Here is a 26,254-nt window from a genome sequence, read left to right as displayed (position 1 = left end):
TATATATATATATATATATATATATATATATATAAAATACGAAATCGAATCGACTACTGTTAACTTCCTTTTAACCTAACTTAGGTTAAGATAATATTGAAGTATATAGATATATTTGCCATGACACACTCAACATGATCGTAGGGAAGTATGTTAAGAAAACTAGAATATTTATTGAAAATGTTCCTTGGTTTTCTCAAAGTATTCCTTAATTGCAACAGCATTACGGGTGGAACGTCAAATTATGACAAAGTCTGTTCATATAATACAGATAGATAGCCATTACAGTATTCATTTTTCTAAATTTATGAAAAATTTCTTAAAGGGACAGTATGGCGCATCTCTCAAAAAACATACTTAATAAAAATTTCCGATGGGATTTGGAATTCATTTACAACTCAACGTTTTAAATATTTAGAAAATTATCTGATTTATAATTAAATAATTTTGATTATATCATTAAAATTAATAATTTTTGACCCACATAAATGCACATCGCTACGTGCAAGTTTTTGCAACCTATGCTATTTATGTATGCGCTACAGTACCTTGACAGAGTCGGCCCATAAAACACTAAAACTGTAAAGAGAGCTTGACCTAGCCAATTTCCTGACCAAAATTTATTTGAGATATCAATATGACCGTCAGATGAGGAAGAAAAGGAAAGGAAACTGGGCAATATTCTCGCAGGATCTCGAAGATTCTCCGTTACAGGTTTGATGATCGGTGATTTTTTTTCATTTTTCACATTTCCATCGCTTTTAAAGAAAAAGTAAATAGGTGCAAATTCAATATAAAAATACACATATGTTCTATGAATATTATTGTCATTTAAAGTGCAAATTTTAATGGAACTGTCATCAAACATGTTTTGATGTTTTGGCGCGGTAACGTTTGATTTGGTGGTTTCCCTCTCTCGATCTTCAATATAGAAAATATCAACATCTGTACTTTTGTTTCTTTCAAATGCGTCTGAAAGCAGATTAAAAAGGATATGACTAATAATTCATCGGAAAAGAAACGATATTTGCTTTTGAGAAGTGGTCTTACCCCATATTCTATTTCAATTGTAAACTTTGCTGTTCAGTAACATGTGATTCAGAATTCACATGGTGAAAATAACTAGATCGAAAATTACCCCCGTTGGTACGACGCTTGAATTTCCGGGATATATCTAATTATGTTAAGATCTAGTTTTGCCGAATAGAAGGAGATTTATTCGCTCTCCAAAATGTGCATAAAATACAAAATGGGATATATAGGTGGAATATAGAAGGTTGGAGTAAACTACTCTGGAAAGGTCCAACTTCTAAGGATCCCATGTTAAACAACTGGACAACAGTAAAGTTGTTAACATGGGTGGTAAATAACTCCTTCACTTTTAATTACTAATATTTGCCTGAAAAAAAAAAGCATGATACCGTTGTTGAATGTATATATATATATATATATATATATATATATATATATATATATATATATATATATATATATATATATATATATATATATATATATATATATATATATATATATATATATCTGTGTGTGTGTGTGTGTGTGTGTGTGTTTGTAAACCCTGTCAATTGGACACGTGCTTTAGACGGCACACGTTTAAATGAACACGGAAAAATCCAAATGAACACGAAATGGTGGTGTTCAGTTGGATTTTATCATAAATCAACTGGAAAATGTCCTAGGATGCATCCCATTTCAAAAAAATGAAGTGTTAATTTGACCGGATGCATGAGATCTGTGTAATGAGTGTGTATAAGATGACCACGGATCCATCATTTTTTCTTCTCGGCGAGACTTACACACATTGCGAGTGCGCATGCTCGTTACATCAAATGACGTCGTAAATGACATCATAATACAGTACCCGTTTCACACTTAGTCATGTACATGAGGACGAAGTAAACTTTGTAAAAGGTAAGTAAAAAATCTGTAAATAAATAAATGAAAAATTTTGTGTATTAAATATGGCCTATGAATTAATGAGTAAAGATATGTGTCCATTATGACATTACGGCATTATTGTCTACTCAATATTTTTCCTACGGTATGTATACATGTATATGCTGTATAGTTACAATGTGCATCGTTGCATGATTGCAGTATAAATGGTTTTAATCAATATACTAAAAGTTATTATTATTAATGTTAGTAAAAACATAAAGAAATTTTTTTCTATATCTACATGTATGTCTCTGGGAAAATAAACACGTTCCGTATTGGCATTTGTTGTACTCGCGGAGAGAAACTATTTCTGCATCTAATATTTCAATTTTATTGAATCAACGTTGATCTTTTGCAATGTGTAGCAAAATATATTGTCAAAAATTTTAAATGTTTTCTTGCGTTTCGCATCTTGTTTATGTGTCATGTCAAGTTCGAAGGTTTCGTATTAAAAACGAAAGTAGAGTCGGTCACGCCATGTGTTATGGGCAGGGGAAACGTTCAGTCTGCCTGGGTTATATATAGGTACGTGGGCTGCTAAAATCATTGTTAATATTGTGTACACATTAAGCTGTCAACTAAAAAAACACATGTACTTCTGAGGCGTGAATATTAGAAATAATTTCTGCACATTTAAATTATGAAAGGGGAGGGGGGGGGGGCAGCTGTTTACTTCTCCCAGGGACATAATGATATAATTGTTAAGCATGTATAGGTCCCTGCTTCAACGTGATCTTCTAGCCCTGACAAACTGAAGATATAGTGCAGCTTATAATATAAGTTGATATTTATGTCAAAGACATGCTGTGCATTTAGACAGTGACATGCCCTAATTTTAATGTACAAAGATTTCAAAGTATGAGAATTTAAAGATTGATACTTGTCATTTTATTGACATGCACTCATTATTGCATTGGGACAATTTTGAGAGAATATGTAAATATAGCTGTGACAGGGACCTATATACTAGTATAACAGTATATAGGTCCCTGACTGTGATGATTCATGAAAATGATGCGACTTCTACTAAGTTACAGTCATTGAAGAATATTTTCCTATTTATTTATCATCCTGGAATTCATGTTTTAAAACTGATGTTATTATTATAATACATTTCAGGTAGATTCATTGATTTCGGATCAGAAAATTATCAATGTTCATGGATTCCCAGAACACAGCAGGGAGAAGTTTATGGTATGAATGCAATTATATAATATTCATTCATTTAATAGTATAATTAATTTAAGCTACATGTCAGGAAAAAAACAAACACTACCTGAAGTTCTAATGAGCTGAGTTCATGTTCATGATAATGTGTTTGTGTATCAGCATGATCTGTATACCTTTTCCTGCATTGTTTCATACTACAGTCATGAATCAGTGTTTTACATGTAATATTTATTTACCATAATGACAGTCTGTTGGCCCAAGACCGGCAAATATTTGGGAGGATCAATAAATTTAAAATTAAGTCTGTATGTTATCAGTTAATTGTGCCAGTATAAAAAAAATTAAAGGTTCAGTTTAAAAGACAAAGATGGAACTTCACCAGTGATACATGTAGTCCAGATAAAGAGTAAAATAAAATTAATGAAATGGGATATTAAAAAAAAAGATGTTTGCAACTGACAGTCATACCAATAATTTTCATTATTTAGCTATTTTCCATAATCAGTCAGGGGTGAGACTGAAAATCATCATTTTTAAAAATGATGATTTCTAGTCATAAACTTGAGTTTTAAAAATGACTAAAATTCATCATTTTGTAGAATAATGATGAAAAACAGCCATAACTATTTGGAGTTTATTTTAAAATATAGAGTTATTTCTAAAACTAAATATGACTGTATTTCATCATTTTTCATCAAATTGTTTAATTATCTCGTTAGTTTTACGGGGCGCACTAATTTATTTTGGTTTCAGTTGTTAGTCAAGATGTTTCTCTACACATGGGTCCATGGCAGGATAGTGTACTTTATCTTATTACTGTAGTAAATGGGTTGGAAGAATTCACTTGGGAATGGAAATATGATGAAAACAAGTCATATTTACAAAAATAATAAAAACATGTACCTTATGTAGTTAGAAGAAATGACAATTATCAATCATTTTTAAATATGACTGATTTCAGTTTCACCCCTGACTGATAATAAACAGGACAGATAATTAATACTACACCATTGGCCATTGTTGTCATTGGGGTATACCATGTAATGTATTAATATATTAAACAAATAAGAACTACTATAAATTCTCTTTTATTGTGTGCACACTTTTATTTTCAGCAAAAAAACAAAAAACAAAACAAAACAAAACAAAAACAAAACAAAAACAAAAAAACAAACACAAAACAAAAAAACAAAGAAGGAGGGATACACACTTATACATGTATTTATTGGGGTATAATGCAACCACTGAAATTCAAAATGAAGAGATTTACTTCCATTCAGGGATTTAAAAAAAAAAATAAATGAAAATTAAGATTTTCCAAATGCAGAGAATACAAGTATGTTATATGGAATTATGATTGAACATTTACAAATATTCAAAATCCTTCAAAAGTTTTCTGTCATCAAGGGTGTACATCATAGAGACATAAATAACAGAGATTTGCAGCTGTTTGAAATCTTGCAGTTTTTTTTAACTCACTCCCACTCTAACATGAGGCACTGGAAAATGCAGGGAAAAGTCATTTTTGTTTTTTTTTTTTTTGAATATGGGATTAATTATGCATAAATTAGTGAAGCTAACATTGGCATTATGTAAAACTGGATCTATTAGCAATTACCGGTAGAATAAAAAAATCAAAAATTTCAACAGGTTTTATGATTTTTCCCCTCAAAGTAATAAAAAATGTAATCACACTAGATGACTCTGCTCACTTATTTACATTATCAATAGAAAGGCCAGAGAAGCTACATTTTATATATATACATGCATATATATATATATACAATACATGTATATGCTTTTAAAGCAGAAACATTCCTTTATTTCGACAGTTGTTCATTGTTAACCATAATTGTTAACATTATCTATTCAACGAAATTAAATCCCACATGAAATTTTACATTTCAGTATAATGAGTAGGGTTACATTCGTAACAACGAAATTTAATGCCCACAAAACCTTCTCAGATAACAAATAACAAAATTTTATCCCCACGAAAATTTGTGCTTCTACAGTATATAATCAACACCTTAATGCGAGTAAAACTTACAGCAGATGCATTTCGTATTTTTAAGTGCAGTGACTGGAAAAGCACAGTAATTACTCAGACCAAAGTCAACTTAAATCATTATTTAGTGTTATGGAAAAAGTTGTTTGTAAGTGTATTAAAAATACTAAACAAGACAATAAAAGACAAGACAATAACAACAAAAAATATAAGAGGGAATCATTATTAATTAATGTTTGATATCGATTGACTGGCAGACCCTGTAAACCTGAGTGATCAATTATGTTAAGAGAAGTTTGTTAATAAAGAGTATCTGTTACCACTTTAACCAGATATTAAAATTTCATTTAAAAGGTAAACATGTTGTTGATAGTGAACAAGTCTGTGTGCCAAGAATATTATATGTAATTTCAAATGAACAAGAAATGTTATCATCTGTGTATTACTTAGATTGCATAAATTAAGCTCTCTGTATATATTTTTTGATGGAATTAGAAGAAATCTGAAAGATTGTAACCCCTTCCCAATTTTTTACCCTCCATGATTATTTTAATTTCAGTTTTCACATACAAATCAATTACACTCTATGTCAATTTTAAATTATATTCCACTTGAATATACTGTACACCAAAGAGCTCTGATTTTATGGTATTTTATGGAGATAGAGACTAATTCGCCCTGGGGTCTAAATCAAATTTAATAAATCTATTGAAATCCTAGCAGTCTGTTATTGAATTTTAGTTAATGCAAGCATTCTTAACAATTGAATAAGAAAATCATATTATATAAAGGCATACATAATGAGCTAATCAGATCTACTTTACTTTCTTGAATTTCAACATGTTCAGCATAGGGTACATTACACCCTAAGAAAAATATTCAAAGACATTAAAGTATTGATGAACAGAAATCTCTACACATTGTTTATTTAAGTGAGAAAACACATGCAAATAAAGTATTCAATTTATTTATCTTGGACTAAAAACATTTTTGATTTAGTGTATAGAGGGTCCTTAACAGTCCTTTAATTGTCTTTAGTCTAATCGGGATCGGTATTCAACTTAACATTCACTTTCATTTTAATCATGCGAATGTGATTTTGACAGCTGAAAAGAATATGTATTAACTGGTTGTGAAACTTTGTTGAGGGTGTACAGTATGAGATATGTACATTTTATGTCGTCTTCACAAGGAGGGTTTAATTCGAATTGAACGTAAGTTAATACAAATTAAATTTGAACCACATTCACATGGAGAATTTATGCAAATAAGTTAATTCAAATTAATTTACTGCGCATCAAATTTCTTTGCATTAACTCCATGTGAACACTAAGCAAAGCAATAATTAGAATTAAATTTTGATGCATGCGTAATATAGCACGATTACATGTAAGCCACATGCCATATGTTTGTGGTCAGGTACATTATTTACATGATTAAATACAATGAAACAAATGAAAGCCACCAGTCCTCCTCAATGTTTGGAAATATAGGATTTTTTTTAATATGATGACCTGAAGTTGAAAATACACTGTTTTATAAATAACTATATTTTGTATTTCCTGTCCTATACATACTAACGGTACATTACTAGATATATTATGTATAATGATATACTGATGATGCTTTATCAATGGATAGTAATTATTCATTTTTATTCCTACATTAACTTATTCAGGTGTGACCGGTTAACAGAGGATGCTTACTCCTCCTAGACATCTGATCCCACCTCTGGAATTTCCAGAGGGTCCTTGTTTTTTGCCAGGCACTTCACAGATTTGTATTGCTTATAGATTTTCTTAGATTGATCACTATTCATTATATTTAATTTTTTTCATTCACATGTATATCTCTTTGAACTCAAAATTGAAGACACCACAGAGGCTTATACATCTGTTTCATATTTGAATATTTTACTAAAGACATTAATGGCAAGGTAACAATTAAACTTTATGATAAACATGTAACTTTAATTTTTCTATTATTAACTTCTCTTACTTATGTAGCATTATCACCTGCATATGGAGTTTAAGTCTCCCAATTGATTCAAAGGGCAAGAGCATGTGTACCAAGTACAAACAATAACTAAAATGAGGCAAGCTATTGGCAAATAAGTTGATGATACAGGTATAGCCAACATTTTGCAAATTCTGTGTTTGTTACAATGACCTTGTTAACAAATACAGTCTACAGATAAGTCAAGTGTTTACTGATGTTTTCATACAGAAATTGTTAGGCTGTTATTTTCATACTGAAGTGTCTACAGATTTATCCATTCACCCTATTATGACAAGGAGCTCACAGCAGGTGTAACTAGTTGACAGGGGATGCTTATTCCTCCATGATAACTCATCCCACCTCTTTTGAGCTTGAATACTGTTTGTAATCTTGATATTTCATTAAAGGTCTTCAACATTCTAATAGATGGGAATCACTTTATCTTTTCAGTTATGAACATTTCTTAGCAACAAACCCTGTAAAAAGAAGGACGTCTGTTCTACAGCTTGTGGTGGATTATAGAACACATGATATCAACCAAGTTTAAAGGAAGCATGTATAGCCACATTAGAAAGATTTAAGGATTGTGAGAAACCAAATATGACAAATCAGAATAACTTCCATGGGAGTGTGAAAAAAAAGAATAGTAGAGTGTAATCCTCAGGACTTTCTTCAGACTTCCATAAAGTCAGGAAATACTGTTGAACTGACAAAATTAACAAAAATCATGATTGTCAAAAATTCAAGGAAGATGTGCAAGTTAAGACTAAGAAGGATTTTAGGAGTTTTGATGACAAAGAATCAACCTTTGGAAATATGGCTTTAAACTTGGATCTCTTTATTGGTAATTGAATTAAACATTTATCTTGATTGTTAATAATCTAACAATTATGATTACTACCATTTAATTTTAACTAATTTTTACATGTAGTTTCTCTCATTGATTTTTTTAAATACATATATTTTCAATTTTCATGAAAGCTAAAGGACAAGGTGCATGTATGACTTTACACCCCCTCCCTCTTTTTGAGTTTTTAGCTCACCTGAGATGAAAGCTCAAATGAGCTTTTCTGATCACATGTCTGTCCGTCCATCTGTAAACTTTTCACATTTTCAACTTCTTCTCAAGAACCACTTGGCCAAATTTAAGCAAAGTACAAAACATTCTTGGGTAAAGGGGATTCTAAATTGTTAAAATGAAGGGCCAATTTCCCTTCCAAGGGGAGATCATCAGGAAAATGCAAATAGGGTGGGGTCATTGTAATCATTGTAACATCTTTTTTCAAGAAGCAATGAGACAGAAAAGCTGAAACTTATATGGAAGCTTCCTGAGGTAGTGTAGATTCTAAATTATTTAAATCTTGCCACTGGGGGGGGGGGGGGGGGGTCACGATGGGGCCACAATACTTACTTACTTATAGGAAAAATCTTTAGATATCTCCTTCTCAAGAACCACTGTGGCAGAAAAGCTGAAACTTATATAAATGCTGCCTAAGGAATTGTAGATGATGAATTGTTCAGATCGTGGCCCCTGGGGGTAAGGTGAGGCCTCAATAGGGAATGGATGTTTTACATTGAAATATATAGGAAAAAAAATCTTTAAAAATCTTCTTCTCAAGACTACTGGACTAGTAAAGATAAAATTTAGTTGAAAGCTTCCTGAGGTAGTGTAGATTGTAAATTGTTCAAAACATGTCCCCCAGGGGTAGGGTGGGGCACAATAGGGGATCAAACTTTTACATTGAAATATATAGGAAAAAAATTTAAATATCTTCTTCTCAAGAAATATTGGACTAGAAAAGATGAAAATTAGGTGCAAGCTTTCTGGGGCACAATATAGGGATTATATTGGGTAAATCTTTAAAACGCTTAATTCTTCTCAAGAACAACAAAGCCATGATGAATCATATTAATGTGGAAGCATCCTCTGGTAGCATAGATTCATTTTTTTTAACAAATAATGGCCACTATATATATGATGGGGCCACAAAATACAATCAAAATTTTACATAGAAATACATGTATATTGGGGGAAAACCTGTTGCAGAACAGCAGGGCCAAAGTGACTCAGGTGAGTGTTGTGGCCCATAGGCCTCTTGTTTTGTTGTCAGCCCCTAGCTTTGCTTTGAATCTAATCTCATAAATGCTTTCTCATTTAAAAATTACAAAGTCTAGAGTAAAGATTCATTGAGTTAAAAGTAGGGATGAGTATCGAAATGCAAAAAAAAGATAATCATGACAATATTTTGACTTAATTGTGTTTTATGATATATATTGATGCATATCACTTTTTTTTTTACTTCTGTTCTACGTGTTCTACTGCAGAATATAAAAAATCATAAAAGTTTTCACTGTAAAATTGTTAGGAATAAATGCATTCTTCAATCATTATGAAATAAGGTTTGTTTATAAGGCCAAATAAAAAAATATGTGTGGTTCCGGTTACCCGACCTTCCCTATTTTATACCCCCGACCCTAACTTTTTTTTTGGCAATTTTCATATTTTTTCCGGAATTTCGATTTCCATCAATGGCTCCAGTTTAAGTTTTAGTTTCAGCAATGACGGCCTCCTTGCAAAACATATTGCAAGTGTTTAATAGTGTTAAATCCAAAGCAAGCTAGCATATAGGTGTCCCCGACCAATATTGACTAGTATATTATCACACCACATCTAAATGCCATTTGCAAAGCAGTGATAGGTATTATTTAGAAAAAATTAAGAAAATCATTTTGTTAAAAAAAAAAAATTAAAAAAAAATCCCTACCTACCTACCCTAATTTTTTTGGAAGTGTAACCGGAACCACACATATTTTTTTGTTTGGCCTAAATATAATTTATAGAATAATTAATACAAAATTCTATATCTCAAAACAAAAACAAACAAAAAAAAACCAAAAAAAAAAGAAATTACATTTTGTAAAGTACAGTGTACTTTACGATGACTTGAATTCTTTTCTAATTTTTAAATTGACAAATAAAAAAAAGAGTTAAGATAAATTATTGCTTTTAACTGGAAACCAACTTCAGTTGAAAGGTATCTCCATACATGTATTATTAACTGGTATAACAATACACCCCTAATTAAAAGACTATGTGTGACAAATAAAGGACATATAGATTTAATGAATTTATATTTGCAATAAAATCATTAGATACTTTTAGATAAAATCTGTTAAAAGCAGGCTGAAGACATTAAGTGTATATGTAGACAACATATTTAAACAAGAGTACATGTTTCAAGGAACACATGTGTCACCTGCTTTGTAGTTTCATTTCAGGTGTAAACAAATCTATGAGTGCATGGTCAGCTTTTTACTTAATTACTATATATAAAGTATGATAAACTGATAGTTCATGCATTTGCCTGTAAAAAAAAAAGACATACATGGATTAAGTATACGACTGCAATAGAATCTGACAATCAAAGAAAATATGGTTCCTTAACCCTCAAAGACATGTCAAATAAACATTTAAATTTGAATTTATTAGAAATAACTATTTATCATTTTATTAATTGTTTCCAACAATCCTCCAAAAGATTTCAGTCTGTCTTTACTGCAACCATTGTCAGTCTTCACGATCCATTGTTGAATACTGATTCCGATGTATTTTTATGGTATTTTGAATACATGTATAAGTTTGTGTGGTATCAGAATATTATACAGTTTCAAAGTACTTTTTCATGAGCTAAACATGTTTCCAATAAGCATTCAAAAGAGATTTCAGTCTATCTTTACCATGTGTTTACTGCAAATCTTAGTCTACATGATCCATTGTGAAATACCCATCATGATTTATTTTCATAGTATTTGAATATATTAAAGTTTGTCTGGTAACTGAATATCATAGCCGGTTTCAAAGTACATAATCATGAGATCATGAACATATATTAATGCTAATTATCTAAACCCTGCCTCTCAAAATTCAATATTCATAAGTTTAATTAACTGCCCAAGATATTTTTTGCAAATTAGGTCAAATGTCAAGGTCAAATGGATTGTAATGCTGATATTTTTTATATTGCCTTATGACAAATAGTATACATGCTAAATAGCATAGACTTACCTCTTAAATGTCAAATATATGTTGTATATCAGCACTATGAACTATTTTAAAGGTCAAGGTCAAAGGTCACAAGGTCGGTACCTCCATGATAATTTACAAAAGCTGTAGTGCCAAGCAATGTATGTGCAAAATATCAAATCCATACCTCTAACAATTCTTGAGATATAGGGTGTGACAGACAGACGGACAGCTAGACACAGACAGATGCTTGGTAAAGTGATCCCTCAGTGCCGATCTGCAGGCGACACCGAATAGTGAATGAATTCTAGCAATGGACAGGCTTTCTACAGCGCAGTGTATATATGTGAAAACTTCCTACACACAATATTGTCATTAAAAAGCCCCTGCAACCTTTACATCTAATATTCTTGATAATTACTTTCTTCAAATTTTAATCTGCCATAGCAAGAATGATGCAAGTGATGAAAAATATTTGCTAAAAAGGATCAATTAAAATTTCTAATGTTTAAAAAAATGTTTTCTTTACTCTTTATTCATCATAATTTTATGTGAATCTAGTTTTAAATTTTATATTCTGTTTTAATCACCAAATGTAAGATTATCACTATTTAGAAAAAAAATTCTCAATTAAAAAAAAGTTGGGTCTTTTAACTTTTGAGGGGGTGTAAACTTCTTATTTTATTAGTCCCCTGTGGGTGAAACTGGAGGGGACTATAGGTTTTCTCCTTCACGGTCTAACTGTCAGTCTGTTCCATTTGGTTTTCCACACTTCTTTGTTTTATTACAGCTATGCTCTGAAAAGTGGGGTTTTCCTTTTAATTTATTTAGTAAGCATGTTCTACATGTTCTACATGTATATGACACATCATGTTCATGTACACATGTACTTAGGGATCAATATTTTTATGATGTTCATTTTTAAATTAATGAATAAACTACTGTTTTAGAGAGTCTTCAAAATATTTGCACACCGTATGTAATTATTTTAATCCCCTACCAGTGACACCGGAGGGGAGTATAGGTTTCCCCCTTATCTGTCCATCAGTCTGTCTGTCAGTCTTCGTCACTTGGTTTTCTGGATTTTTTTTTTCTAAACACTCGCAGATACATGTGTATTCAGCTGATTTTAAGTATATGTGAGTGTACCTGGATAAGTTACAGATCAAGTTTGCATTTCATTACACTTTGTTGATTTTTGACAGAATTATAGCCTTTGGGAACCAGATTACTGTGACTTGCCAGTAGGCTTATGCAATACTCTCAAGATGATTGTTATTTTGAAATTTATTTTCATTTACAAATAACAATTAACATATACATATAACAGTAGAATGTATAAGGATTACATTTAAAACAAAAATAGCACATCATAAGTACATGTACATTGTAGGGCAACATACAGTTTATAAAATGATAATGTATAAATATGCAGGAAGGATTTTATGATTGGAAGTGGTTTTTTTTTAAAAAATGCTTGATTAAATGATCATTTAAATTTAATTTCAATATATAGATGCATGCATGATGGTGGGCTGAAGAAGAAAACCAGGACAAATGAAAATTCCTAGTGTTCATCAGAAAAAATGATCGAATCATGCAGCCATTTTGAGTGCTTGAATGCCCAACTGAGAGAGCCAGCCAATGCGGAAAATATTTCTTGGAAGTTACACCAAATCTGCTGTGACAATTGAATTAAAGCTTTAAAAGTACATTTAAAAACATACTGCCTTAAAATTACATTTGTATATGGTGTAATTATTTCAAGGAGATACAACACACCTGGTTTAACAGTAAGGTCCATAGCTAAACATGGATATGGAATTTAGCTCACCTGATCCAAAGGCTCAATTGCAAAGGTTCAATTGCACAATTCTGATAAAAAGAAGTCTTTGGTGTCCAACAATGCATTATTTATATGTTTGAGTGTTTACCTCCATTAACTTTTAACATTTTCTAATTTTTTTTAACATTTGGTCAATGTAAACCACATTTGGTACAATGTATCTCAGCTTAAAAGGAGTTATAAAGCTTATTCAAATAAAGGGCTGCATCCTTTTCCAAGGGGAGATAATGAAGAAATATGAAAAATGGGATAATGTCAAAGACATTTAAAAACTTTCATTTTATGATCTATTTGGTCATATAAGACAAATGTTATCCAAGAGTTTTCTTAATGAGCATAGATTCAAGTTTTTTTCATTGCCCCTAAGGCGAGGGTAGAGCTGCAGAAGGGGTTATATGTTTTGCATAAAAATAGGTATAAGTGAAAAACTAGCAGGGTGACATAAATCAAAGTCATATGCAAACATTACAACATCATATGGATTTAATTTTGTTCAAATTATAGACATTGGGGCTAAAAGTAAGGTTTTCATTTTGCATGTATGTATGTGTCAACATTTAAATTTGTTTAATTTATGGGCATTGGGGTTAGAAACGGACTGAAATTAGGGTTTAAATTGTACATGTATAGAAGTGTCAACATTTTTTATAGGAATATGGAGGGGGAAAATCTTTAAAAACAATCTTTTTAAGAACAGTAGACACAAAATGTCTCAGGCAAGCATTTTGGCTTTTGGCATCTTCAGTGTATTAGATTTTCATTCATATAATTTTAAGATCATAAAAGTACACCCTAGCTTTTCTGAAGAAACAAAGTGAGTTTAATTTTTTAAAATAATAAATGATTTTAATGGAAAAAGATGAATTAAGCCTAGTCATAAAGGTCCAGTTTTCATTTTGAAGTCTTTGTGAGGGTTTTTACTTATTTGAGAAGTAATTTGAATTTGTACTTGGTTGTGTGTGGCACATAATTATATCTGTGTAAACCAGTATATTATATGCAAATATTGTTCAGAATTAGTTGACTTATTAATGAAATTAATTGTAAAGATTCAAGTGATCCTTCTGGTCAGGTGTTTTTTTTATTACAAGTTCTTTTTTATCATTTTTTTTTTAAAGCAAATTTGAAAATATGTAAAGAGATAGGCATTATTTACTATTTATATTTCAAGTCTCAGTGGAAGTAATGTTTGAGGTCCAAAATTGAAATATATCAGTCTGTTTTAATATTTGATCTCCTAGCCTAGCCCGTATTCTTCAATGTGATAAAATATTCTCATTATATAAATGAATTAATAAAGTAATAAAGTAAATTTGTATTCATTTTTATCAAATATCTATGTATATCTTAAAAGATTCTTTGTTTGCATTTGCAATATCCGGTAACATGCCTCAGGCTGGCCCTACCAAATCTAGGGACCAAAATGTGTCACTCTCCCTGCCACCGTCCTTTACAACTTGGAGTTTATGATGAACTAGTGAATTGTGTATGAAATTACGTATGACTTGGGGTGTGGTGAAGTTTGAGACTGTGATGGCTGGGGCCATGAGAGTAACTTTGTTCAAGGAAAAAACGCTACTGAAAGACACACGCTTGGGTTTTTCTACAATACAGAGTACTAAATTTCATGGGTGATATTGAGGATATCAAATCTACATCCAATAAAGAAATCAGTGACAATGTTAAGCAACCTCAACTCCCCCCCCCCCCCCCCCGCTCCACATTTTGTGTACTTGTATGAGAATCCCCCCCCCCCACTTTTTTTTTCAAATTTCCACTTTGATGATACTGATGGAAGGGGTTAAGAAAAATAATATATTATTTAATAAGGTTGGATACAGGTGGTATTGAACCAGGGCTTTGGAGCACACTCCATTAAAGAAATTCTGGAAATATTTAAGGAACCTAAAACCACTTTTCTTCCTTCTATTGATAGCACATTGCCGAGATCACAAATCCACAAAAGTTCTGTTCACTAAATTCAATTTTCATACTACAAGAGTTGAAAGGTCTTGATTTTATTCCTTAGTAATAATTCATCATTTATTTATTCAAAATGAAAATAAAAAAAATAATAATTTAGCACGAGTTTCAGTGCCCCCCCCCCCCCCAAAAAAAAAAAACTCATAAAGTTCAACGAATGAACGCATTATCTGAAGACTGGGTATAAAATTGTTGTCCTTCCTCTTTGTGTTTTATGTATGCATCAAGATCATATCCCAGTCACTGTGGTATTTAAGAAATTTTATGTAGTACAGTGTATGTAGATAACCACTACATGTACATACAACGTTGACTGGTGTAATTTCATGTGCACCATGTAGTTAAACCTATAATTACAAGATTGGTGAAATCATAGTGCACTTTTGAACGTCACAGAAATTCTTTTTTTGTGACCATGGCAACACCGTTCACTGAAATAAAAAAAGTGAAACAAAGAATTCTGTGTATCTTAGCGTACTCTACTTGTATATACCAAGTTTTATTTAAATCGGGCAAAACTGTCGGAAGAGATACAAGAAGTCCACACTTACAAATGACGAACACTACCATTGCATAAAATCTTTCTATCATATAAAATCGACAAGTAGAGCTTAAAACTAATTCAATGCATGCTTTATTTTGATAGCATCAGTCACTTCTCTTTAAAGGAAGTACATGTATTACTTGTCAATTTATTTGTATTTCTGGGAAGTTTTTTTTTTTCAGTTTTACTACATTTTAATTTGAAGGAAAAAAACCCCTGCTCGCCCGGGGACGCAAAACAAAGCATTTATTTACTGTGGCCTAATGAAATGAGCTTGTTAGTCCGTTGGCCTGTATATTATAGATTTTTGCAAGAGTATCTGAGGGCCCGGAAATACAACATCGTTATTTTGGTATATTATACTTTTATGTAAATTACTGGAATTTGATTCTTTGAGAAACATTTGTTTAAAAAACACTGTTACCCTCTGAATGATGAAACAGATAGAATTTAGTAACAGTCAACATTGCTTGACGACGAGTGATATCAAACCCCCCCCCCCCCCCCCCAAGAAAAATACCGCCCAGAATGTATGCGCGAGCGCTTCATCTTTATTTACAGTATTTGTATTAAACACCCAGAATAATATAATAAATACTACATGTAGTAGAGGGTATCATTTGAAAATTTACAATGTTACCCTCAACTATATACATGCAGTATTTATATAATATGATGTCCATGGATACTATAACCAAAGAAGTCATTTTTTTCGTTTATGCGATATAATGAATTACCTTTATAACGGATTAAAATTGTTCGTCCCTGGCACCTGGCTACAAGCATGTTTTACTTTGTAATGCGGAGTACACTGTATCTATTAACAATAGTCACAAGAAGTTCTTCAAAAGCGCGTGTGTCAACACAAACAAGTTATGTGATTTGCTGTTTCATTTTAATAATTTTTTAATAATTTTCCATACATGTTTATTTAATATCTTTCATAAATGAAATTCAATTCAGTAAACACTGTGCCGTGTCAGCATAATGTGCATAACGTAACTAGAAAACGTAATTAAGATAGGTTGCGGGTTTACTGGGAAAAAATATTCACGAGAAAACATATCCCAAAATTTTAATTGTTCTAATGTTCAGTGCATTTTGAGACATAACGGTATTATCTGTATTATTTATTTAGTTTGCCTATCTAGGTTAATTGAAATATTACTATAAACGCGGTGTAGTTTGTTGTGCATTTTTTTTTATTATTGTTTTACTGTGGAAATGCGTATTTAGAAAAATAGCGCTTTCTACATTTTTTTTCGAATGGAGATATGATTTTAAAAATCAGATAATTTTTTTATAAGGACTTAAAGGAATTATTCAAGAATATTTAAATGTTAAGACGAGGTAAAATTAAATTAAACCTATTGATATATTAAAAAATTAATATGTCTTCGGTGAAAATTTAAACGGACGAGGAGCAATGCAGTTACATTGTGTATTCCAAAACGGGAGGTCATTACTGCTACATTGCGAAAAATTTCAACTCATTACCGCTACATTTCTTTGAAATTTCGGGTGATCATTACCGCTACATTAATATTTTATCTATAAAACTATTGGCGATTACAACTCATTACCGCTACATATTCAAATCTGGCAGCAATGGCACGAAATATGCATGAGTTCTATTCAGGCCGGAAGGAGAGTAACAACACGAGTCAGAAAAAAACTGTACGCAAAATATGAAAATGATGAGATTTCCAGACAGCACTAGCACAGACGTCTGAAAGGAACTATTTGACAAGAAAAAAGTCTGTCGAAGCGAACGATATAATTTTAAAGTAGGTTAATGATTGATATATGAACAAAATACGAGCTTGAAGCGGGGGTGCCTGAAATGGAGTTAGGCACCTTGTGGTAAAAATAAGTATGGGTGCCCCGTATACGAAACAAGTGCCTGTGAGCACTAGGCCCACGTCAAGCAAATGGCCTTCATAGATCTATCAATTCTGTGAAGACTGTGTGTTTTATCCACAGGTACTTCGGGACAGGACCCCCCCCCCCCCCCGATATTCAACCCTGGGGCTTGTTGGACATTTTTTTTCACAAATTAGATTTATTGCACTTATTCATCATGTGTACCATAGGAAAAAATCGTGAAAACCCCAAAATAATCGTTCCACACAAAAATACCCCACTATACATTATAATGTATAGTGGGGTATTTTTTTTTTTGAGGGGGGGGGGGGGTACTGTCCACAAGTACCTGTGGTTTTATCCATGAACAATTTCTCTGTTTTAATATTTTCGAAAACGTTTTATTACGTAGATTTTATATACTAGTAAAAAAGTGAAAAAAAAAATCTGCTGAAAGTCCTACATTCACTTCCCTCGTGGTGAGCAGTAAAAAAGTCTTATACATGTGTTTGTTGTACTTTTAATCAATATGTTCATGAAAAAGCTGTTGGCTATAACAAACGAGGCAATGTAGCGGTAATAATCTTTTTTATAGCGGTAATGAGTATGTAGTTGTAATGAAAATTTTGAAAATGTAGCGGTAATGATACGCACCCTCCGAAACATATGACTCGATCTACACCCCACCCCATTTGGTCGACTTATTTCAATACAAACCCCTTTTGATAATTTTTTATTCGTAACAACTTTAAAGATTAAAACGTTTTTATTTTATTTTATTATTTACGGATTTGAATTTAATATTCCAACAAATTTGTCTCTATTAAAAAACTATTGAAAACTATTACATGTACATGTATTACAGTAATAAGTAGATACATGTAAAAGGCTTTTTGAATTGAACAGTTTCATATTTTTTCCCGACTAATCAATCATTTAAGACGACAATAGTATTAGAATATGCACGTACTGTAGTCCCACGTGCAAGCCTATTTTCCGAGGCGAAGTAAGCAAGATTTCAGTTCCCCAAGAGCAAGTCTATCTCCCGAGGCGAAGCCGAGGGAAATAGGCTTGCTCGAGGGGAACTTGAATCTTGCTGACTCCTTCAATGATATACTTTAGCTGTTTTATTACACCGATACAAAAAATATTTTCAGAGAATCAGGAAAATGAGTCAATTTACTCTTATTTGGTGAAAATCAGTAGAGGTACAATAATTTTTTTTTTTTTTTTTTTTTTTTTTTTTTGTATCGGATAAAATTCTGGGAGAAAACTTTTCTAATAATCAAGATATATTGATAACGTATATACTTGATATATCTATATGTTGCGTTAAGTTTTTTTATTTACTTGTTATTAAGCGTTATTTTTCCCGATTTCTCTTAGTTTTTTTTTTATTGGTAAGTATCTATCGATGTATAATGGGGGCCTATAGCATATAAATTTGCACTTTCTGCCTGTATTTCACAAACACAGAATTTTAAAAGAAACCACTTTGTATGTGTATTGTTGCCACCACCTTTCCTTCTCTTAAATTTTAAAGTACTGTGGGTATATACTGTTCCTAAAAATAAATCAGCGCTCCGTTCATTAAATGCTGGAAGATAAAAAAGTTAATTTTGGCGACTAAAACTGACATTATTTTGTAAACCATATTGGAAAAACACCATTTCATCATGTCTAGAAAAGTAAACTGTTATAGGTGAATTAAAGCGAACAAATGCTTCCAGTCGAAGAAACCCTAAGGGAAAGATAACGAAGTACGGAGCTAGTGCCAAAATGGTCCGTATTATCGGAGGAAAAGTCACTGTGGATGAGTAAATTTGCACAAAATGCACCCTTAATTGGAATATATATAGACGAAGCTTCAGACTTCTTCTGATGATGGCAATTCAAATGCTAAAACTTTTTATATCGACACAAAATCTCACAATGTACCTTTTGTAGATCATTTAGAAAAAAAATCTTAAAAACTGTTTCTAAGGAAGCCTGCACACAGTTATTTTTGAAGTATAATGTGATATTGCACGACAATGCACGTGCATCCCCCTCTCACTTGTCTAATGTACATATGATTAGAGATATAGATGTTATTGAAAACCTCCATAGGACTGATGAAATAGGGCGTTAAAATGTCTTAATTGGAATGAGAATTATTTCTCTCACTGGAGGGATATTTTGTTAAAATCAGAAAGTACATCAGTGGATTTCGACAATGAATCCCTAAATAATGAAGATTATAGTGACTTGACTGGAATAAAAAAAAAGGAATAGGTCACTTTTATATCGACACAAAATCTCACAATGTACCTTTTGTAGATCATTTAGAAAAAAAATCTTAAAAACTGTTTCTAAGGAAGCCTGCACACAGTTATTTTTGAAGTATAATGTGATATTGCACGACAATGCACGTGCATCCCCCTCTCACTTGTCTAATGTACATATGATTAGAGATATAGATGTTATTGAAAACCTCCATAGGACTGATGAAATAGGGCGTTAAAATGTCTTAATTGGAATGAGAATTATTTCTCTCACTGGAGGGATATTTTGTTAAAATCAGAAAGTACATCAGTGGATTTCGACAATGAATCCCTAAATAATGAAGATTATAGTGACTTGACTGGAATAAAAAAAAAGGAATAGGTCACATTTAAAATAATATTTGTTTGCCCTTTCCTGACTCAGGGTAATAAATAGTGGGTCGATAGGTAGGTAGGAAAAAATGTTTCCCCCTAGAAATTTCAACATACACGTTGAAGGGATGAAAAAATTCAGAAATAAACAAGGAAAAAAAAAATATCGTTTCCTGGAGGTTTAAAAAAAAAAAATTGAGTCGGGCCATTTTTAGCCGGTCGGTCGGAAGAGGGCAAACAAACATTTTTTTTTAAAGATGGCCCTATGAAACAAATAATGCGTCCCAGACTCTGCAAAAGATACTGACACTGATGTTTCATCATCCAGCAGCGATGATACTGAAATTTGATTTTTTCAAAGATTTATTTCTTACACAAAGAGCGTAGTTCTCTATTATATTTCAACCTCATATTTGTCGGAGCACTTGGATTTTGCCAAACTAATTAATAAAATGTATATGCAATGAAATAAATATTCTAATTATGCACTAAATCATTCATCTTTGATTTTCTCTGTAACAGAAATTTTTTAGCAAGACAATTACATCATAACTAAATTATGAATTAATCATGATATAAAGAGGGGAAAATGTGTTGTAAATAATTAAAATACAAATGAAAAAAATACACAAAAATGCAACAAGCAGAAAATAACACTTATATGGTACACAATTTTATAGTAAAGGTTAGCCAGACAAGGGGGTTTGACTCTTCGTTGACAAATTCATGCCTGCAGTCTGTTGTAGAGTTCACTGGATGTGACAACATTTGAGCACTGAGTTTTTCAAATTCGATCTCCTCCTCTTCATACAGGATAAGTGTTGGTCGTCTAAGAAGTATGTTCATCTTTTGGAAGACCGCATACATGTAGTTCAGCTTCCAGGTGAACATTGAACGAGCTGATAAAGAGTTCCACCATATGTTTTGCTGATTGACTAGGACCGGAAAAAGGTACTGTTGCATGTGAAAAGACGTTTGTAATAGCGTAACCGCATAACACACATGCGAATGGAGTTTGAGCGGGTTATGACCCATTAAGTTGCAAATGAATTTAAGGTTCTGGCCTGGCCTGAATTTCGCTCATAAAACTTAGTACATCTCGAACACGAGCTAAACTTTTAGTTTTTAGGCATATCTATACAGACCATGCTTAGAGTTTTCAACTAAAGTATGACAATGTTCTGATTTGAAAAGGTAAATTTTGTGTTAAAAAAGGGGCGAAATCGCAATGTAATGAAGAACCATCCTTTAAAGTGACATAGTGTCGTTCACTGGCACATATTGTCATCGTTGACATAATGTGCCTATATAATAATTATGCCTTATTTTTCTTCTGCCGAACGACTGACAATGTGTGCAGAACAATTTTGCACAATGACGCTACAGGCTATACGGTGTGTGCCATGAATTTTCAATTAATTGCTAAATAGTAAAATTAATTTTAATTGCAACCAGCGATTATCATCTTGCAAACTCTGAAGTTCAGGCCGGCAACATGTGTCACAAGGGTCTGCACACTTTGTCGCCGGCGACAGTGTGTGCAGGTATGTGACGGTACATATTGTCGTTTTGTACATATTGTCGTTGGCGACAAATTGTACCTACCCTCACTGCACATATTGTCGTCCATAGGTACATATTATCGCCGGCTGAAAAGTTACACATGTACATATTGTCGATGGCGACATTATGTGCCTCACCCTCACTGTACATATTGTCGCCCCAAAGATAGTATTGCTTAAAAATTTCTTTCGTTGTTTTTTGTTTTTGTTTTTGTTTTTTGTTTTTGGTAGTTTTGTGAATGCAATTGGTGTCTGAATCACACTGACGTGTCTCGTATGCTATTTCATGCAACGTGATTGTGACGGTACATTTTGTCGTCCTGTTCATATTGTCGCCGCCGTTCTCAGTGGTGGATCAAGAAATTTCAGACTGAGGGGTGGGGGGTGGGTGCGGGCGGTTCAGAATTTTTTTGACAAGCAAAAAAGTCATTTGTGTGAAAAGGTGTGTTAGTGTATATGTTAAGTAAATTATTTAATTATGACATTTTACCTGTAAACTAACTTGAGAGTATCTAAAAGTTAAACAAACAGAATTTACCAAAGAAGAAAAAACAAAATCAAACTACCCGTATATACTCGCCTATAAGTCGGTTTTTTGGGAGTTAAATTTTGGTCCAAAACTCTATGTCCGACTTATAGGCGAGTCATAAAAAGATTGGTATATTTCTGAAGGGCGAAATGTAGTATTTTATAAACATTTTGTGGATATTTTGTATCATTTATGTATTCTAAGATTATGCATTTACACATGTTAAGGTACAAGTATTCACATATTTTCATAACTTTATTTCTATCTTTAGTCTGCATTACTTATTTTTTTAAATGACTTAAGATTACATATCTGCGTCATTTCTTAAAATGTAATTGAAACCAGGTTACATTTGATGTAAAAGATCAGAGCATTGATTTGAAATTTTCAATCGATTCTGGCAAAAATATATACCGACTTATAAGCGGGTCATTGGCAAATCCCTCCAAACTAACCTCAAAAAATACAACCGACTTATAGGCGGACCGACTTATAGGCGAGTATATATGGTACCGGGCGGGGTTGGGGGGGGGGGGTGCGCCGGTGCTACATCTGTTTGGTTTTTGAGAAGATTTTTAAAGATTTTCTTTGTATATTCCTATGTAAAACATTTATCAACCATTGATTTTTTTTTTGTTTGTTATAATGTCCATCTCGAAAATTTTTAATTCGTATATAGACGTCACCGCTTGCCGGTGGAGGGCTGCAAATTTAGACCTTTACTTGGCACTCAGGGTCATTGAGCAGTTAGAGATCTTTTTCGTGCCAGCACCTCAAAATTGATCGTACGATACGTAACGAAGCTTTCACATAAGTATCGTCTCCTCTGACCAAGCACTTCTTGAAAAAAAAAATTGAAAGAATTTTTTCTAAACATTCTATGAAAAACTTTAATCACCTATTGTAGCCACACCCTTTCCCTGAGGGACATGATCTGAATAAAACTGAATCTACACTTCATAATGAAGCTTTCACATAAGTTTCATCTTTTCTGACACTCAGTCGGTAGAGCGCTCGCTCCGTGATCGGGAGGTCGTGAGTTCGAATCTCGGCCGCGACAGACCCAAGTCGATAAAAAATGGGTAGCAACTGTTCCTTCGCCATGCGCTCGGCACTTTGAAGTGAAAGTTGCGGGTCCTTCGGATGAGACCTTAAAAACCGGGGCCCCGTGTCACGGCAGGCGTTGGCACGATAAAGATCCCTCACTACTCAATGGCCCTGAGTGCCGAGTAAAGGTCAAAATTTGAAGCCCTTCACCGGTATATGGTGACGTCTCTATATGAGTGAAAAATTCTCGAATGGGACGTAAAACAACATACAATCAATCAATCAATCTTTTCTGACACAGTGGTGCTTGAGGAGATTTTTAAAAGATGTCAGAAAATTTTTCCTAATTCTTAGCTACTTCCCTTGAAAGAGGGCATGGTCCTTCATTTGAACAAACTTACATCCCCTTTATCCAAGGATGCTTTGTGGAAGTTTGGTTGACATTGACCCAGTAGTTCTTGAGAAGAAGCTGAAAATTTTACAGGCAGAGGGACGGTCAGATAAAATGTGACCAGAAAAGCTCACTTGAACGTATAGTTCAGGTGATCTAAATATGTCAACCCCATACCTATTATATCGGCACATGATTGTAAATAAGAATAACTCAAAAAGAATAATTTCCAAAATCATAAAAAATCATATCTACTGAACAAAAAACTAACACATGTATTTTATCTCTAAATATATTTTACAAGAAAAAAAAATAGGCTGATTTATCAGATATCTCAAGAATTACGGCATCTTGACATATCATAGTGATGTATATCAATCCTGGACACAATTTTCTGACCAAAAAGTTTCCTCCCTACAGTATTGCGAGTAATGCCGTCTGTCTCTCTCTGTGCGTGTATGTTTGTCAAATTCTCAAGTAAATATTCGTCAATAGAATATATCGACGACAATATATGCCGACCTTGACTGTACATATTGTCGCCGACGACAATATGTGCTTATGCTTGACTGTACATTTTGTCGTCCATTATGCAGGAGGAAAATAAGGCTCGTTTCGGTACATATTGTCGCAGGCGACAATATACCGATGGACGACAATATGTGCAGTGAGGGTAGGTACATATTGTTGCCGACGACAATATGTACAAAACGACAATATGTACCGTCACAAGGTATATTTTATCCCTGTAAATTGTACCGATGGGCGACAATATGTGCCACAGCTCGATTCTTCATATAATGTCGCCAGTGACAATATATGCAGAGCAACAATATGTGCCGCTACAGTTCTCTCTTGGCCCATTTAAAAGATATAGGTTTTAACCAGTTTTCACAAGAAATTCTACAGTAAACAGATTATCGCTATATGGTCTTTTTCTTGTAAATTATAATGCTTATTGTTTTGAAACTACGTATGTATATATGTTTTAAAAGACATAAAAAATTTTTGATAGATAATTGAAAGTGCAAAAATAATTACTGATCAAGGACATAAATATCCGATTGAAGAAGTTTGAATGAGTACTCCAGAAAGATAATATTCAGGTGTATTTGCAAATTGATGAAAACTGAAACGAAATAATCTCCTGTTGACAAGTCATCAAATGCTAGTCAATAAAACACTACTCTCTGGCTACATATTCACTTCCGTGAATAATTTATCTAATCAGCTTATTTAAGGACATACGCAACGTAGTTTGAACTTTATTGTCTTTTCCCCTGGAGTTGAAGAGTTCCAAAACTTAAAGGAACTGTGTGCTACATTTTAATGTCTATATATGCTGTTGTACATTTCTTCTAAAACAAGTTTGGATAAACAAAACATCTAGAATATATGTTTAGTAATTTTTGAATATTTTTCTTTGAAGTATACAAGAATTTTCATCAATTGATACTTTTCAAAACCCCTGGTAATGCATGCTGATTTTTTGTCTACGAACATTTGATTACACTATAATCTTAAATTAAGAATATCTTGAAAAATTATCAGCAGGTAAGGTACGTTGCGTATGTTCTTAACTTATATTTTGGTAGTCTAGTTGAAGTCTTGCCAGAGTGGCATGTACTGATAATTCAACTTGTATTATAATTTACTGAACACCGAAATATAGAGGGTCCCAAACAGGTTTGCGGGGATGAAATATGGAGCTCATTAAAGATACTGTAACAAAACGATTTGTGCCTCCACTTGAGATTGAACCCAGAATTAATCTCTAAAATGCCAGTCCAATACTCTTTCAACAGAATTCCAATTTAAGGAATTCGAATAAAGCCACTAGCCCAAGCTTATAGGAATCAACGTATCACACAATACAAAATTATACCCCTCCAGAGATAGATATGTCCTTATTTCTTAAGGAGTGCTAAAACATGAAGGGTAGTTCCTAGACCGGGGGGGGGGGGGCATTCACATTCACCCGATAAAGAATACACAGTCACAACTATGATCATCAAATGTAAGAGAAATCCGTTTGTGCTTGGGATTGAACCCTGGACGTCTTGTTTGTCCAGTCCTCTACTAATCGAGCTAATGTGTTAACCGTAGAAACCGTGTTAACCGTCTTTGCATCACACACTGTCGTAATTTTACATAAATATTGCATTTAGTTGAGGGCAACATCGAAAATTTTCACCCCAAGGAAACAATTGTCAACGGAGGCGCAGCCGCGGTTGGTTTGAACATATTTTATTGTAATTAATAAATACAATGGGATTGGGCACAAGTTCTGAAAACTTATTACGCCCTCTCCCTACATGTAAATTACATATTTAAATCGTCACAGTTAAACATGAAGTTTTAAAGTATACAATAATTGCAAAAGTTTACAAAACGATGCATTTTGCTGATATATAGATACACTTAATTTTGTACCAATGCATATACTGATACATTAGTTAATGCTAACAAGGAAATCTACCAGAATGTTTAATAAATAATTGAACAAAAGAAAAGAGACGTTCATTTTCTGCAGCATTCAATGAATCTACCCCCCATAATAAGACATGAGTATCTAGAATGTGGATCTTGTCAAATTGTAAAAATTTACTTAAGAATTCTTTTCTGGCTTTCTCATACTTTGGACATACAAAAAAATAGTGATATGTATCCTCAACTTTACCACAGGAGCATAAA

General features: G+C 32.7%; 2 long non-coding RNA genes across 3 annotated transcripts in view; both read left to right on the top strand.

Annotated features, from left to right (window-relative positions):
- LOC133187687 (uncharacterized) overlaps positions 1-26,254 on the top strand; it is a 75,219-nt gene that overhangs the window by 37,144 nt on the left and 11,821 nt on the right. The window lies entirely within an intron of this gene.
- On the top strand, positions 2,448-14,317 carry LOC133187686 (uncharacterized). 2 transcript variants are annotated; one of them, XR_009721227.1, is made up of 4 exons: positions 2,448-2,484; positions 3,079-3,153; positions 7,586-7,979; positions 12,676-14,317. It is a non-coding gene; the product is annotated as an uncharacterized LOC133187686 (long non-coding RNA). The 2 variants fall into 2 exon arrangements; XR_009721228.1 differs by lacking the exons at positions 2,448-2,484; positions 3,079-3,153 and adding an exon at positions 6,302-6,351.

Source organism: Saccostrea echinata, unplaced genomic scaffold, assembly GCF_033153115.1.
Source record: "Saccostrea echinata isolate AGI-Se365-2 ecotype Australia unplaced genomic scaffold, CSIRO_AGI_Sech_v1 ptg000015l, whole genome shotgun sequence".
In the NCBI taxonomy this organism is placed as follows: domain Eukaryota; kingdom Metazoa; phylum Mollusca; class Bivalvia; order Ostreida; family Ostreidae; genus Saccostrea; species Saccostrea echinata.
This window is presented reverse-complemented; position numbering and strand designations above follow the sequence as displayed.